We start from the raw sequence: 15,418 nt of genomic DNA, 5'->3' as shown, positions 1-15,418 counted from the left end.
TACTTTTCATTTTCTGCTACAGAATTAACTTTCTCTGTAATAATAGTAACTCTAAATTCCTTTGTAACTAGTTTAGATAAGCTCCAAATTAAAAGCAAGCTTAGGTACCATCTAACATTATCTTGATACACCTTTTCCCAACTTCACTACCCATAATTTAATCTCTGAATGAAGTTTTCAAATTTTGGTGCAATGAACAAGCTTAATTCTTCAATTTTCCTATTTCAGCATCATCTAACTTATCTTTTGATATGTCTAATCCTTTTACAGATGCCTTATTGAGTTCTTCTCGAAGTTCATTGACTACATTTCTTTTTTCCTCATTATCTTTGTTAGTTTTGGAGTTCCTCTCATGGTTCCTTCTGTCATTTCTGATGTTTCTTTCATCATTCCTTCTATTTCTAAAGTTTCTTCCATTGTTCCTTCTATCTCTAAAGTTTCTATCCATTTTGCAATACGTTTTTGTAAGTCTGAAGTTGTTGCATAACTAACATACTAGAGTTTTGTTCCTAGGATTTTGTCGATCATTAGGTGCATGACAATTTTGAGTTGTGTCCAAAGTTGTTTATAACACACGATTTGTCTTCTTTATTCATAAGGTGTTCCTTCTCTTGATGTTCTTTCATTAGATCTTCTATCTGCAGGGTTAGTATTCTTAGACATTCTATTATTCCTTCTATCATTATCATATTTAGGTTTCCTAAAATCATTTGCTCTATGACCCATACCATGACAATTATGACAATAAAAATCTGTAACATGATTAAATGACTCATTTTTACAATCTCTTTTCATATGACCTATTTCATTACATGAAAAAACACTTACCTCTAAATTCATAACTAGTTTCCTTAGGAGATTCCACGTGCTTTGGTTCATCTAGTATCTCAACTTCCTTGTCTTTTCCAACTTCTTTAGGTTTATCACAAGATTGACTAGATTCAATCTTATCATCAGATTTATCTTTTTCTTTCAGATCTGACCTAATTTGAAGTTTCTTTGAAAACATGTTAATTAGAAAACCAAGACCAGTCTTATCATAAGTAGGTCTCTATATTGACATTGAATCATCAAGCTTTTCTCTGCTAGAATAAAGCTTCTCAAGTTTTTGCTTGCACTAAGTTAATTCACCTTTCACAATAGTGTTGTGTTTTCAAAGTTCTTTATGATCTTCTTTCATTGTTTCAAGCTCAGATGTCTTCTTTGTCAGACTTGCTCTAAGATCTACATTCTCAGTCTTCAAATCAGTTTCAACTTTGCTAGGATCACTCCTCAAGTTAACCTCAGATTCATAATCTTGAATTCATGCTTCAAGATCTTGTACTCTATCTTCAGCTTCAAATAATCATCACTGGTTTTAGATTCAGTAGATTTAGGCTTGGATTTGAGATGTTCAATCTTTTCTTTCAATTGTCCAATGTATACTTTGGAGTCTTCATATCTGTCCTTCAACTTATTTCTTTCTTCACTAAGGAGATCAATTTGTTCAAGTGCCTCTTCAAGGTTCTTCATCAACTATTCCATATCCATAGGGATCTTACTCAAGTTGTTAAGACTCTTCTGAGTAACTGGGCTCTGATACCAATTGTTAGAAATAGGAATTTCTAAGAGAGTGGGTGTGAATCAGTAATTTATAAAATTTAGTCACCAACTAGATATTGTTTCTTACTTTAAACCATACATAACAAAGTAATAAAGTAATGTTGAACAATAATAGTAATAATGCACAAAGATAACTCATAACACCATATTTTTTTAACTAGGGAAACTTTGGCCAAGGGAAAACCTCGGTGGGGATGATACCCACTAGATAATATACTGATATATAAGTTTCTTGTTAGAGGATGGACCCTATTAGGAGTCAATGAGAAAATTCAGTATAGAGAGTCCCTGTTAGGAGACTTTGAATCCCTGTTAGAAGATTCCAACCCTATTAGGAGTTGTAGTATAGTAGACACAAGATGATCCCACTGCCCAAACATGCACTCCCAATTACAAGAAGAGCTCACTACCCAAACAAGTAATCAGACTTCTAGAATATAGATTCTTTCTCAGTTCAATCTCGAATCACAAAATAGCTTCACAAACTTCACATATATCACTTTCACAAAATTTTGCATACAATTGCTCAACATAATTTCTCCAAGATAGCACACTTGAATTTGCAAGATGTCCTTTGCATAAATATCACACCTTTACACAAATTGTTACTAGGTCAGCTAAGACCACAATACACTTTACCAACTTAGAGTAAACATTTGGTATATTAGTCCTAATTGGACAAGTAATTATTTTGTAAACAAAATAATTTCTTTCCTTGAATTGCTTTCCTTTTGTCAGCCAAGATACATGGAAGGGATTTGGGTTGGGTATTTTCTCTAGATCTAACTTATCTACCATTTCTTTAGATACAAGGTTTTTAGTAGAACGAGAATCAATAACTATCTTGCATACATTTCCATGGCTTTTGCAATTGGTCCTGAAGAGAGTCTTTCTTTGAGGAGGATCCACTGGCATGGGTGCTTGAATCAATGTCCTCTTCATCATGAGAGTATCCCCTTCTTCACCAACATAGTCTCTTACACTTTCATCATCATCATCTTGCACAAGATTTGTTCTTCTCTCTCCTTGGTTATTTTGCTTCTTCGGACACTTGTTAGTATAGCGACTGATTTGGTTACAATTGTAGCATTTGATCTGCCCATTGTTACTTCCACCATTTATGCCTCTACCATTACCTCTCCTTCCTATGTATCCACCTCTTGAATTTATTTCTCCTTGGGTTTTTCCCTTATTGGAATCTCCTTATGGTCAATTTCTTTGTGTTCCTCTTTCTCCATAATTTCCTCTTCCTCTATCATTCTTTCCCTTTTTCTACCACTTTGTTCATTCCTCCTTTTGAACTTCTCTTCAACCTTAAGTGTCAATTGGTAGCACTAGTTTACTGTGGTAGGACTTTTCAAACTTATTTCATCTTGAATGGAAACCCTTAGTCCTTGCATATATCTAGCAAGTTTCACACTATCGGGTTCAACAAGTTTAGACTTCATTACTAACTTTTCAAATTCTTCAGTATAGGTAGAGATGTCCATCTCTTTATGTCTCAAACTCATCCTCTTCTTGTGAAGTTGAACTTCATAGTCATCGGGGACATAAATCTCTCTGAGTAGGGTCACCATCCTCTTCCATGTGGTGATTGGATTCTTGTTACTCTTCCCCATGTCATCTTGAGTGAAGTTCCACCATGTGAGTGCAAAGCCTTTGTGCCTTGACTTGGCAATCTTCACCCTTTGGTTCTCAGGGATCTCTTCATAGTCAAAGAAACTGGTTAGGGCGTCTACCCAATCCATTGCAACTTATGGGTCCATCTTTCCATTGTATGTAGGAAAATCAAGCTTGGCATCCATGGTCCTCTTCTCCATAGATTTCAAAGTCCTCACAAGAAACCTCTGATCAATAGGACATTCTTCTTCCTCCTACTCAAGGGGTTCTTCATCACTCCCTTGTCTGACTTCTTTAGAGTTTTACCACTTTTATTACGAAGCTCTTCCTTAAGCTTTTCCATCTCTTACCTCATCAACTACATCTCCTTGTTCCTTTGGTCATCTTTTCTCATTTTTTGGTCTCTAAGGTATTTCACCATCTCTGCATTTTTCATCCTTGTAGATAACCTTCCTTCATCTTCTCCTTCCATGGTGTTAATAGATCTTTTACCCTAAGGGGACATAGGTCGCTCTGATATCACTAGATGCATAGCTCTCTCTTATATAGGAAACTAGGTTATGGTGTGGCCTTATGGATTCTTCAGTTCCCAAAAATGGGACCAAGAGAGGGCTATACATTTTTGAATGATCTTGCACAAAAATATGAACTAGGTACTCAAAAGAGCACAACTAGATCTCTAAGTAAAATACCACTAAACACTATGGATTTTCTTGAAATGGGAACCTATATGTTCAAAGGGGAATGGAAAGGTTCCTGAACATCTAAAAAACTTGACTTGATGGGTTAGAACATCCTAGCTTATGCCCAATAGCCTCGAATAGCAAAATTGGCTTTTAGGCCTAGGAGCCCCAATTAGTCCTACCAAAGAGGAAAAGAGAACTTGGTTTGAAATTGTTCCAAAAGACCTAGAAAAAAAGTTGATATCCAGACACTCTTTTGGAATATTCTTCAGACTCCAAGGTTTCAGACTCCCAACTGATCAGATGACCACCAAACCAAAAATGTAGCAATTAGTCCTATTAGGCCTAATTGATTGGGTTTGTGAAGGAAGTACAAATTGGACTATTGATCAGGCATAGACACAAATTAAGAAACTAGGAGGGGTCTATTAGAGATCACATTCCACCATTAGAAAGGTTTTATATATCCCCTAAGTGCCTCTGACACTTCAATGCCTATTGTCCTGAACCAAACACATAGAGATGTTTGGATTAAGGATGGGTTGAAAAATTAGATAACTGGTTCCCCATCTCCCATCCTTTTGAGATCTTATAGTAAACCCTCCTAAATCTCATTTTCTTGAGTGGCATGAAATTCTCATGGTGGAAAAGCAAGTTAGGGCATCTTTTCCAAAAGTTGTCAATGAAATAAGGGTTTTGGTGCACCCGAGGAAGAATGTGGAATATATTTTGATTTTGATCACTTCAATCCTTCAAACCAATTGCATTATTCTCCTATAAAATTCAAGATACAAATTCAAACACTCATTCACATCTTTCAATCCGTACTAGTCTATATACTCATGCGTTCTAGCTAGATTACAAGATAAATGGGAGATTTTATTGATTTCAAATTGCAAAAGTACATATTTTGTCTTCCACCCACCTAAAGGAGCTATTTGAAGACTTCCCCCAATTGATCCAACCAATTTTCAAATTGTGTGACTGTTGGGAAGCAATTATGCATATGTTGTCAACTTTTTAGAAAAGTTGTCAAGCAACTTTTGTTGTAAAGTGCAACTTTTTGCAATTTTTGCAAAATGTGCACTATAACCACACTAAGACCTTCCTCTTGTGCCCTAGGGACCTAAAAAAATTTAGGAAGCCTATAAACACACCTAACCTATCCACACCTAACCTATCCTACGACTCAAATGTGCCCAATGACCATAGTCAAAATACATGGTTTATAGAACACCAATGGTGACTAGGCCTTACAAGTAAGCTTATTTGAAACAAGAAAACTACTTCTACTTGTTACAAATTACTCTTAGGCATGAATTCCCTTTAGTGGAACTCATGAATATTTTGGTGTAGTGGATGCTCTGGAGAGTGGAGGAATAGGTGCTCCTATGTTAAAAGCAATAAGGCGAGAACCAATAATAAGAGAATTTGCAAGAAGACAATGAAGACTAAAAAGTCAAGAGGGAGAAGCTAATATGAAGATTTTGTTGAACAATATGCAATGTACACCCAAAGGGGGAGAATTTGTCAGGATGAAGTTTTCAAAGCTATAGACCAAATAAATCTAATGTAGAATCTATTGTGAATAACCTTAATAAGTCAAAGAGCTAAAAATATGTGTTCTTGTCAATACATACATTTGATTATCTTATATGATGTAATGTTTTGTAATGTAAAATCTTATGTTTATGTGTTGTCATCAATGTCAAAGAGGATATTGCTAGCCCCAACTAATAATGTGTTAATATATGTGAAAGAGACATATTAGTTTTTATGTTTTCATTGATGTCAAGCCTTAGTTGGTTAGACATTATGCTAATTTAACAGAGTTCCATATCATTTGATTGATGAAGAGGATTTGAAGAAACTATGATAAGTTAGTATTGACAAGGGTATGGTACTCAATGGGAACTTGAATGAGTTATCTCTAACAGTATAATTGTGCTTTGATTGTTTTACAATCATGTAATATTTGTGATTAAGTATTGAAGGTCGCGTATGCTCAAGTTGCACCAAATGAACTATATGGTGAATGAAGAAATATAGTAGTAACTGAGATACTAATGATGTCACTAAGCACTTGCAAAAGAAGAGAAGAAGTTTAGTGTTAACTGAGTGATGTATTGCCTAAGAGAAATTATAGTCTTCACTAAGCATGAATAGGAAGAACAAGTTAAGAAATTATTTAATATGACGCTAATATTTGATGTAAATTAAGCATGTTAGATAAGTTTCAAGGATAAGGACAAAGTTAATTATAAGATCAACAGCTAAAGAAATTCAAATAAGATTTGATGAAGGAGATTTAAAATTTTGAAAAGGAGCACAAATTTCAAGAAGGAAGTCTATTTTTTAGTGTCTAAATTCATTTAATCTGACATCTACAATCATCATTAAACAAAAAAATATGGAAGAATAAGGAAAGAAACAAGTTTTCTATTTAAGGGGATGAAGATGATGTTTTTTTTTGTTAATTATGTTGATGTTGATCATTATTGATTATTGTTGAAGAAGGAAAATAAAAGGTGAACCGAGCAAGATAGTATTTTGAAGATCAAGCAAAAGAAGTGCTAAGTGGAAGTGTGAGTGTGTAAATCAGCTAGAAAGATATTAGAAGGAAAGAGATGGAGAAAAAAAGAGATTTGAATGAGCAAGGTAGTGCTAAAACCTAACATATCACTTCACAGATACTATCTTACCATTATAGCAAATAAAATGTTTTAACCAAGTGGATATAACAAGTCTTTGAAATCCTATATGATAACATTTAATAGTAATGTTTTGTAAATCCTATAGAGCATGTCACTCTTTAGAAATCTCAAGGAGTGATAACTCTTTAGAAATGTCAAGGAGTGATAAGGTCTAGAAGATCTTTGGTGAAAACCCTCTAACAAGGTCACACTAATGTAACCTTTAACAAGTTTGATTCCTAGTAGAGCTCACTTCAAAGGAGTGAAATTATTTGGGTTTTTAGTTCCCAAGTGGTTTTCCCTTTACAAGGTTGCCACATTCAATACTTGTGTCAAATGTGTGAATGCTTATTCTGTTTTATTTATTTCATGTTAACTATTTTTTGTTGCAACTTGATATAAGCTAAGTAATTCTTCTGATACTCGAAAGATTAAAGAATAGTAAGATAGCAATTTAATGAGAATTTTTTATAAGTTTGGTTTAAGAAGTTTGACGTGGTTAACAAGTTATTAATTTCAAAGTTAAAGTAGAGTGGATTGGTAATAAAGTTTTTTTAAGGCCCATATGATAACTAGATATAACCAATTCACCCCCCCTCTCAATTATCTAACACTCTTTATCATCTGAATTTGAATCACTCTCATCCTTTCTACTCTTCTCTTTCTTTGAAATTTCAATGGTCAGTGATGTCTTTTAGTGATATCTTAAAAGCATTATCAATCTTAGGTACACTATTCTCAAAGTTACTTAACACAAATGCAGTCAATCTACTGACCAAACCATCAAGAGTAAGATCATTACTATGCATAGATCCAAATTCTTGAATAGAAGATACTCGTATTGCATAAATAGGCAATAATATTCTCATAACCTTACCTACAACTTATTCTTTGTTGATGAGTCCTCCAACAGCTTTGATGACACTCACAACTTCTTTGATTTGACTAATATATTGAACAATGTTTTCTCCTTCTTTTATTCACATTTCATCATATTTACCTCTTAGAATTTCTTCTTTAGATCTCAATACATTCTGATTTCCACCATGCACAAGTAGAAGCTTATCCCACATCTCTTTAGTAGTAGCAAAATCTTTGACATCATCAAACTTAGCATTATTCAATGCAGAAGAAATCTTAATCATCAGGCTATTGTGTTCTTTCATCTAGTTCATTTCCTCAACTATCATGGGAGGGTTTGGAGGGGTGTATTGGTTGTCCAGATAATATAATCTATTGTCTCCACTCCCTGATAGATGCATCCTCATTTTACTTTTCCATTAAGAGATGTTATCTTTGTTCATCTTCAATAGCTATCTCTTAAACATCTTCAAATCTTTATCTTATGTATCTTCAAACCTGATGTAGGAGCATCTTAGGGTAGTCAAAAATATTGTATGCAAAAGCATTGAGCTCATATTTGTGGAGTTATGGTTTCAACAATTGGGGATGTGTTTGAGGCACATTGGGTGATGTAGGAGCATCTTGGGTTACCTTGTTATCTTGCTCATTTTTGTTCATTCTATAAGTTGGTGCCTAGCAATTCCTTCATGTGCCTAGCTATTGTAATAATTCCTTCATGTGCCTAGCTACTGTAGCAATTCCTTCATGTGCCTAGTTACTATAGCAATTCCTTCATGTGCCTAGAAATTCCTTCATGTACTTAGTAATTTGTTCATGTGCCTAGTGTATGCCAAGTGTCAACATTTGGACGTGATTTTGGCGAGCCCACTTGCAGGATTTATTTTGATCGTGACATTTATGTTAAGATCTTTTCTTGGGATGTGTCCAGATTGTTTTTGGGTCGGCCTTCCTCTTATGTAATGTTCTAGAATAATCTATAGGCCATTTTGGCAAGTATATATGGAGTGTTTAGGCTTAGAGTTAGGCAAGTTTGAGAGAGAGGATTGGAGAGCATAACTAAAAGCATGAATTTGCAGTTGGATCTTTGAATGTGAATGTATTTTTAATTGGCCATAACCTAGAAGGCCTTACAGTTGGGCATGTATGAAGATGTTTTGATGAATCAATAAAAATCATCTCTCTTCTTCCTCCTTTGGTTGTTGTTCCTTGTGTTTTTTTCACTGTGTTAACTTTTGCAGGGTGATTTGGATAGCTGGGTGAGCCTTTGGCCCTAGTTATTCACCCTTTTCCAGTGTCAGTTGGTATCAGAGCTTAAGGTTTGTTCCCATGGAGATTGGATCGTGCAGAACCCTAATTTGGATTTGGTTGTAGGGTGACATATCTGTAGATTTGACCTATAACTTGTAGAGGGTTATGATCTTGAAGGAACCTAATTTGCAAAGATGGTTTGTGGTAGAAGAAAGGTCGATGATGCTATATTAGATCAGTTGAGACAAATTGCAGCCAAATTAGATATTGTGGAGACAATCCAGAGGAGAGGAGCACATCTTGATGATGTAAGTGATGATGAAGCAGTAGCACCAAACCATAATCTAGAACCTAAAGAAGATCAAGATGAGGAAATATTGTCGCGAGTGTTGTCTAGGGAAAATTCAAAGCCTACTGTAGAAGTTGTTCCTTATGATGGAAAATTGGATACCAATGTTGTGTTGGATTGGATCTCTAATATGGAGAAGTTCTTTGAGTATGGAAATGCTCCTGATAATAGAAAGGTGAAGATTGTAGTTACTAGGTTGAAAGGTCATGCATCACTATTGTGGGAGCACTTGCAAACTGATAGACAAAGGATAGGAAAGGAGAAGATCAGAACTTGGCCAAAGATGGTGAACAAGGTAAAGAACAAATTCCTCCCTACTGATTACCAAGTTAGCTTGTTGAGAAAGATGCAAAATTTAAAACAAAAGGACATGACTATGAAAGAATATATTGAGGAATTCTATAGATTGGACATCAGATCTGGACATGTGGATGATGATGTTGAGAAAATTGCAAGGTACATAAATGGATTGAGGTCTAGAATTCAGGACGAAATAAGTTTTGTGAAGTTGGAAAGTGTGGAAGAAGCATATCAATATGCCTTGAAAGCTGAAGAGATCTTGACAAAGAAGCATGAACAAAGACAAACAGGTAGAGGTGGTAGATTCCAGAGAGGCAGAGGTAGATCTTATGGTGAAGATGGTAGATTTGACAATTTTGTGCAGGATAAAGGCAAATTTGAATGGAAGAATGATGACAAAGGAAAGACCGAATGGAAAAGTGGTAATTCTTACTGAGGAGGTACTAATTCTTACCGAAGAAGAGGTAATTGTTAATCTAAAGGTGGATTTCATGGTAATTGTTTTAGATGTGATAAAGAGGGACATAGATCTTTTGAATGTAGATCCTCTGAAAGTGGGCAAGGTAACAAAAATGTTGTGATTCAAGGAGATGATGGGGGTTCACCAAGTGGACCTGAGGCTAGAGAAAATCTGATGGTGAGAAGAACCTTATGTAATAAGGGAAGTGATGAGGAACTTGTTTTAAGGAGAAATCTTTTCAAGACAAGATGTAAGATGGCTGGAAAATGTTGCAAAGTGATCATTGACAGTGGAAGTTCTACAAATCTGGCATCAGAAGAGTTGGTTACCAAGTTGTAGGTGCAGAGGTTGAAACATCCCAAACCTTATCATGTTTCATGGATCAAAGATGAGCATAAGATATTGGTAAGTGAGCAATGCCTTGTGAAGTTCAAAATTGGATATTACTTTGATGAAGTTTTGTGTGATATTATGCCCATGGATTGTTGTCATATTTTTTTGGGTAGACCTTGGCAATATGATAGATATGTTGTACATGATGGAAGATTGAATCAATATACTGTTTGGGTAAATGGGAAGAAACAAACATTGTTACCTTTGATTGAAAGTTTAGATGAGGTTAGTTGCACTACAATAAAAGTTTGCATGGTTAATGGAAACCAATTTGAAAAGGAAGTGAAGAAGAACCAAGTTTGTTTTACCATAGTTCCTAGAGGACCAAGTGTTGGTAGTAATGTCTGAGCAACAAAAGCTGGTAATGACCGAGTGACAACAAATAGTGATAGCCGAGTACTAGTAGAAATTATAGAATTGTTGAATGAGTATAAAGACATTATTGCTGATGATATTCCTAATGGTTTACCTCCAGTGAGAAGTATAAGTCATTGTATGGATCTAATTCCTGAAGCTAGTTTGCTGAACAAAGCACCATATAGATTGACACCTACAAAGAATGAAGAACTTAATAGACAAGTGCATGAGTTGTTGTAGAAAGGTTTGATCAAAGAAAGCCTGAGTCCATGTGTTGTACTTGCTATATTAGCACCTAAAAAGAATGGAGAATGGAGAATGTGTACTGATTCCAGAGCTATTAACAAGATAACAGTGAAATATAGGTTTCCTACACCGAGGATGGATGACATAATGGATTGTTTGAGTGGAGCAAAGTATTTTACCAAGATTGATTTGAAGAGTGGCTATCATCATATCAAAATCAGAGAAGGTGATGCATGGAAGACTGCTTTCAAGACAAAAGATAGTTTGTATGAATGGTTGGTTATGCCTTTTGGTTTGACTAATGCACCTAGTACTTTCATGAGGTTGATGAATGAAGTTCTGAAATGATTCTTGGGTAATTTTGTGATTGTTTATTTGGATAATATTTTGATATTCAGCAAGACTAAGGAAGAACATCTTGAGCATATTAGATAAGTATTGCAGAGGTTGAAAGAGGAAAAGTTGTTGATTAATCTAAAAAAGTGTTCTTTCATGCAAGAGAAAATTGTGTATTTAGGATTTATGATTTCAGCTGATGGTTTGAAGATGGATCCTAAGAAGGTTAAAGAAATTTTGAAATGGCCTACACCTGAGAATGTGGGTGAGGTAAGATCATTTCATGGTTTGGCTAGTTTTTACAAAAAGTTTATAAAGAATCTCAGTTCTATTTGTAATGCTATGACTGAGACAATGAGGGGAGATAAAAAGGACTTCAAGTGGACACATAGAGCTGATAAGAGTTTTGAGACTTTGAAACAAAAAGTTGTTGAATTACCTATATTGGCTTTACTTGATTTCAACAAAGTATTTCAAGTTGAATGTGATGCAAGTGGTAATGCAATAGGAGCTATATTAAGTCAAGAAGGTAAACCGGTTGCTTTTTTTAGTGAAAAGTTGAATGATGCTAAAAGGAAATATTCTATGTATGATCAATAATTTTATGCTATTGTCCAAGCATTGAAGAAGTGGAGACATTATTTGATTCCTAAGGAGTTTGTGTTGTATACTAATCATAAAGCTTTACAATACTTGGGAAGTCAACATAAATTGAATCAAAAACATATGAAGTGGGTTGAGTACTTGTAGAGTTTTACATTTTTGATCAAGCATAAGAGTGGAGTTACTAACAAAGTTGTTGATGCATTGAGTAGAAGACGTTCTTTGTTGACTAAAATGAAGGTTGAAGTTCTTGGTTTTGATGAAATGAAAGAGTTGTATGATGTTGATCTTGATTTTTCTGAGGCGTGGAGAGAGTGCAGAGCACCAAATCTAACAGATCACATAAGTAATTATGATGAGTATTTCATTCAAGAAGGTATGTTGTTCGAAGGTATTCAGTTGTGTATTCCTAGAAGTTCTATGAGGTTGAATCTGATTAAGAAAAAGCATAGTGGTGGATTAGCTAGACATTTTGGAATTGATAAGACATTGAGTTTGTTAAAAGAGAAGTATTATTGGCCACAAATGTATAAGGATGTTCAAAAATTTGTAAAAAGTTGTGGAGTTTGTCAAGTTGCAAAAGGGGTGAGTCAAAATACTGGTTTGTATACACCTATTACTATTCTTAAGAAACCTTGGATTGACATCAGTATGGATTTTGTTCTTGGATTGCCGAAGATAGTGAAAGGGTCTGATTCCATATGTGTTGTAGTGGACAAATTTTCTAAGATGGCTCATTTCATACCATGTAAGAAGACATCAGATGTTGAGCATGTTGCTGAACTTTTCTTTAAAGAGATTGTGAGATTTCATGGATTACCAAGAAGTATTATTTCTAACAGAGATAATAAGTTTGTTGGTTATTTTTGGAAGACTTTGTGGAAGAAGATGGGTACTGAGCTAAAATTTAGTTCGACATTCCATCCACAAATAGATGGACAGACAGAGGTTGTGAATAGAAGCTTGGGTAATTTGCTAAGATGTTTAGTTGGGAATAAGCCAAGTAATTGGAAGATGGTATTGGCACAAGCTAAATTTGCATATAAAAATTCTATGAATAGGAGTACAGGGAATACACCTTTTGAGATTATTACTGGAATGCACCTTAGAGGTATATCAGATTTGAGAGATGTTGCTGGTGAAGAAAAGAGAAGCGCTGTAGAAGAAGAATTTGCTGATTTTACGGAGTCTTTGCATAAGGAAGTGAAGTTGAGGTTGGAACAAAGTAATCAGAAGTATAAGGAGAATGCTGATCAGTCTAGAAGACACCATGATTTTCAATTTGGTGATGAGGTGATGGTTCATCTGAAGAAAGGAAGATTCCTAGTTGGAATATACAGTAAGCTGAAGATGAAGAAATTTGGACCTTGTAAGAGCTTGAAGAAGTTTGACAGTGGTAATGCTTATGAAATTGATTTACCTGATGACATGGATAAATCTTTTATATTCAATATTACTGATTTGTATAAGTATCATGAGTCAAAGGATGAAGTTATTGTATCAGATGATTATCCTAAGAAGCAGATTGAAGAAGTTGAACAGATATTGGATCAGAGAGTTGGTAAGAGCACAAGAGGAAAAGATTGCTATGAATATTTGGTGAAGTGGAAGAACATACCTATTGAAGATGCTTCATGGATTTCTTAGTTTGATTTGGATTTAGCTCAGGTTGTGACATTTCAATGATTCAAGAGAATCATTTCTTTCAACCCTGGTTGTTTGATGCAGGAGCATCCTGGCTTGCCTTGTTATCCTGCTCATTTTTGTTCATTCTAAAAGTTGGTGCCTAGAAATTCCTTCATGTACCTAGCTATTGTAGTAATTCCTTCATGTGCCTAGCAATTCATTCATGTGCCTAGTTACTGTAGCAATTCCTTCATGTGCCTAGCAATTCCTTCATGTGCCTAGCAGTTCCTTTATGTGCCTAGCAATTCCTTCATGTGCCAAGTTATTGTAGCAATTCCTTCATGTGCCTAGAAATTCATTCATGTGCCTAGTGTATGTCAAGTGTCAGCATTTGGATGTGATTTCTGTGAGCTGACTTGCAGGATTTATTTCGATCATGGCAGTTATGTTAAGATATTTTCTTGGGATGTGTCTAGATTGTTGTTGGGTCGGCCTTCCTCTTATGTAATGTTCTAGAATAATCTGTAAGCCATTTTGGTAAGTATATATAGAGTGTTTAGGCTTAGAGTTAGGCAAGTTTGAGGGAGAGGATTGGAGAGCAGAACTGAAAGTGCGAATTTGCAATTGGATCTTTGAATGTGAATATATTTGGAATTGGCCGTAACCCAGAAGGCCTTATAGTGGGGCATGTATGAAGATGTTTTGATGAATCAATAAAAAGTATTTCTCTATTCTTCCTCCTTTGGTTGTTGTCCCTTGTGTTTGCTTCCGTTGTGTTAACTCTTGCGGGGTGGTTTGGATAGTTGGGTGAGCCTTTGGCCTTAATTATTCACCCTTTTCTTGTGTCATTGGGGAACCTTTTCCTAAGTTTTCATAATAATTGGAGTAATTATCTTGAAGTAAGAGCCTTTTTGGTGGTTGTTAGTAGCACATTCCTAATTTCATGGACAAACTTTGGAGATTGTTTCCACGACTTTCGATCCATGGGACATGGCTCATGCACTCTTGGATTTGAATCATTGGATGGCATGTAATGCCTCGCCAAGGGATCCAAAGAATTAACCTAGAATTTCACTAAGTTTGGTAGCATTTTTTTTTTTTTAAATATGAAAATAAATACCACATATAACTTATGTACCATAATGGAAGCAATAGCAATGTCCATCTAAAAGTAATCATAACATACACAACTGGTTACATTCTTTAAGGATTTCTTAACGTTGAATTACATCTAAGTCAACTAACATTATTGAATCCATCTAATATAACAACCACATGAAATAATAATGATAAGTCCACTGTTTATACATTACATTTATAAATGCTCTATCATCCACTGTACATGTCACAGGGTATGAAAAGCTTAAAAGAATATACATATGTGAAATAAGGTACATCATCCTATTCTAATCCATGATACATCAAAGTAAAGATAATCACATGATAGACATGATACATGATCATAGAAGATATACATCCATCATAAAAATCAAACATAATAAACTAAGAGCACGGTTCCTCCCAACCGTTAATAGCATCATTAGACCATCGTGGGCCCTAGCCATTCCTCCATGCATAACATTCCAAATCACTGAAGAGATCATCGGTATTAAAATAGTAGGAATGTCACTCCTAACATATACTATATCATATGCAGAAAGTAATCTACATGCAAATAAAAGCATAAGATAACATCATCTAACATATGCTAATCATCAATAAAAGGATACATATCCACCATCATAAAGGACACATCAGCCACGATGTCTCAATGAATTTCAAATGATAAGAGTGGAAAAAAAAACACTACCACCCAACCGCGTGGTACCTAAGTGGTCCACTCCCACTGTGCTGAGGAGATAATCTCAAGTCCCAAAAAGACTATCCAAATCACATAGCATAAATCTCTATAAGTCCAGGAATCCTAAAAGCATACTAACTCAAAGGTTCCAAACACAAAATCGACATCTAATTCCCAGAGGCACACAATGACATGTAGGAACCTACTATACAAGCGAGAAAGTGTCATCCCATTTAT

This window comes from Cupressus sempervirens, chromosome 11 (genome assembly GCF_028749045.1).
Source record: "Cupressus sempervirens isolate cs-2001-9-10 chromosome 11, ASM2874904v1, whole genome shotgun sequence".
Classification (NCBI taxonomy): Eukaryota; Viridiplantae; Streptophyta; class Pinopsida; order Cupressales; family Cupressaceae; genus Cupressus; species Cupressus sempervirens.
The sequence above is the reverse complement of the archived record's forward strand: the minus strand, read 5'-3'. Positions refer to the sequence as shown.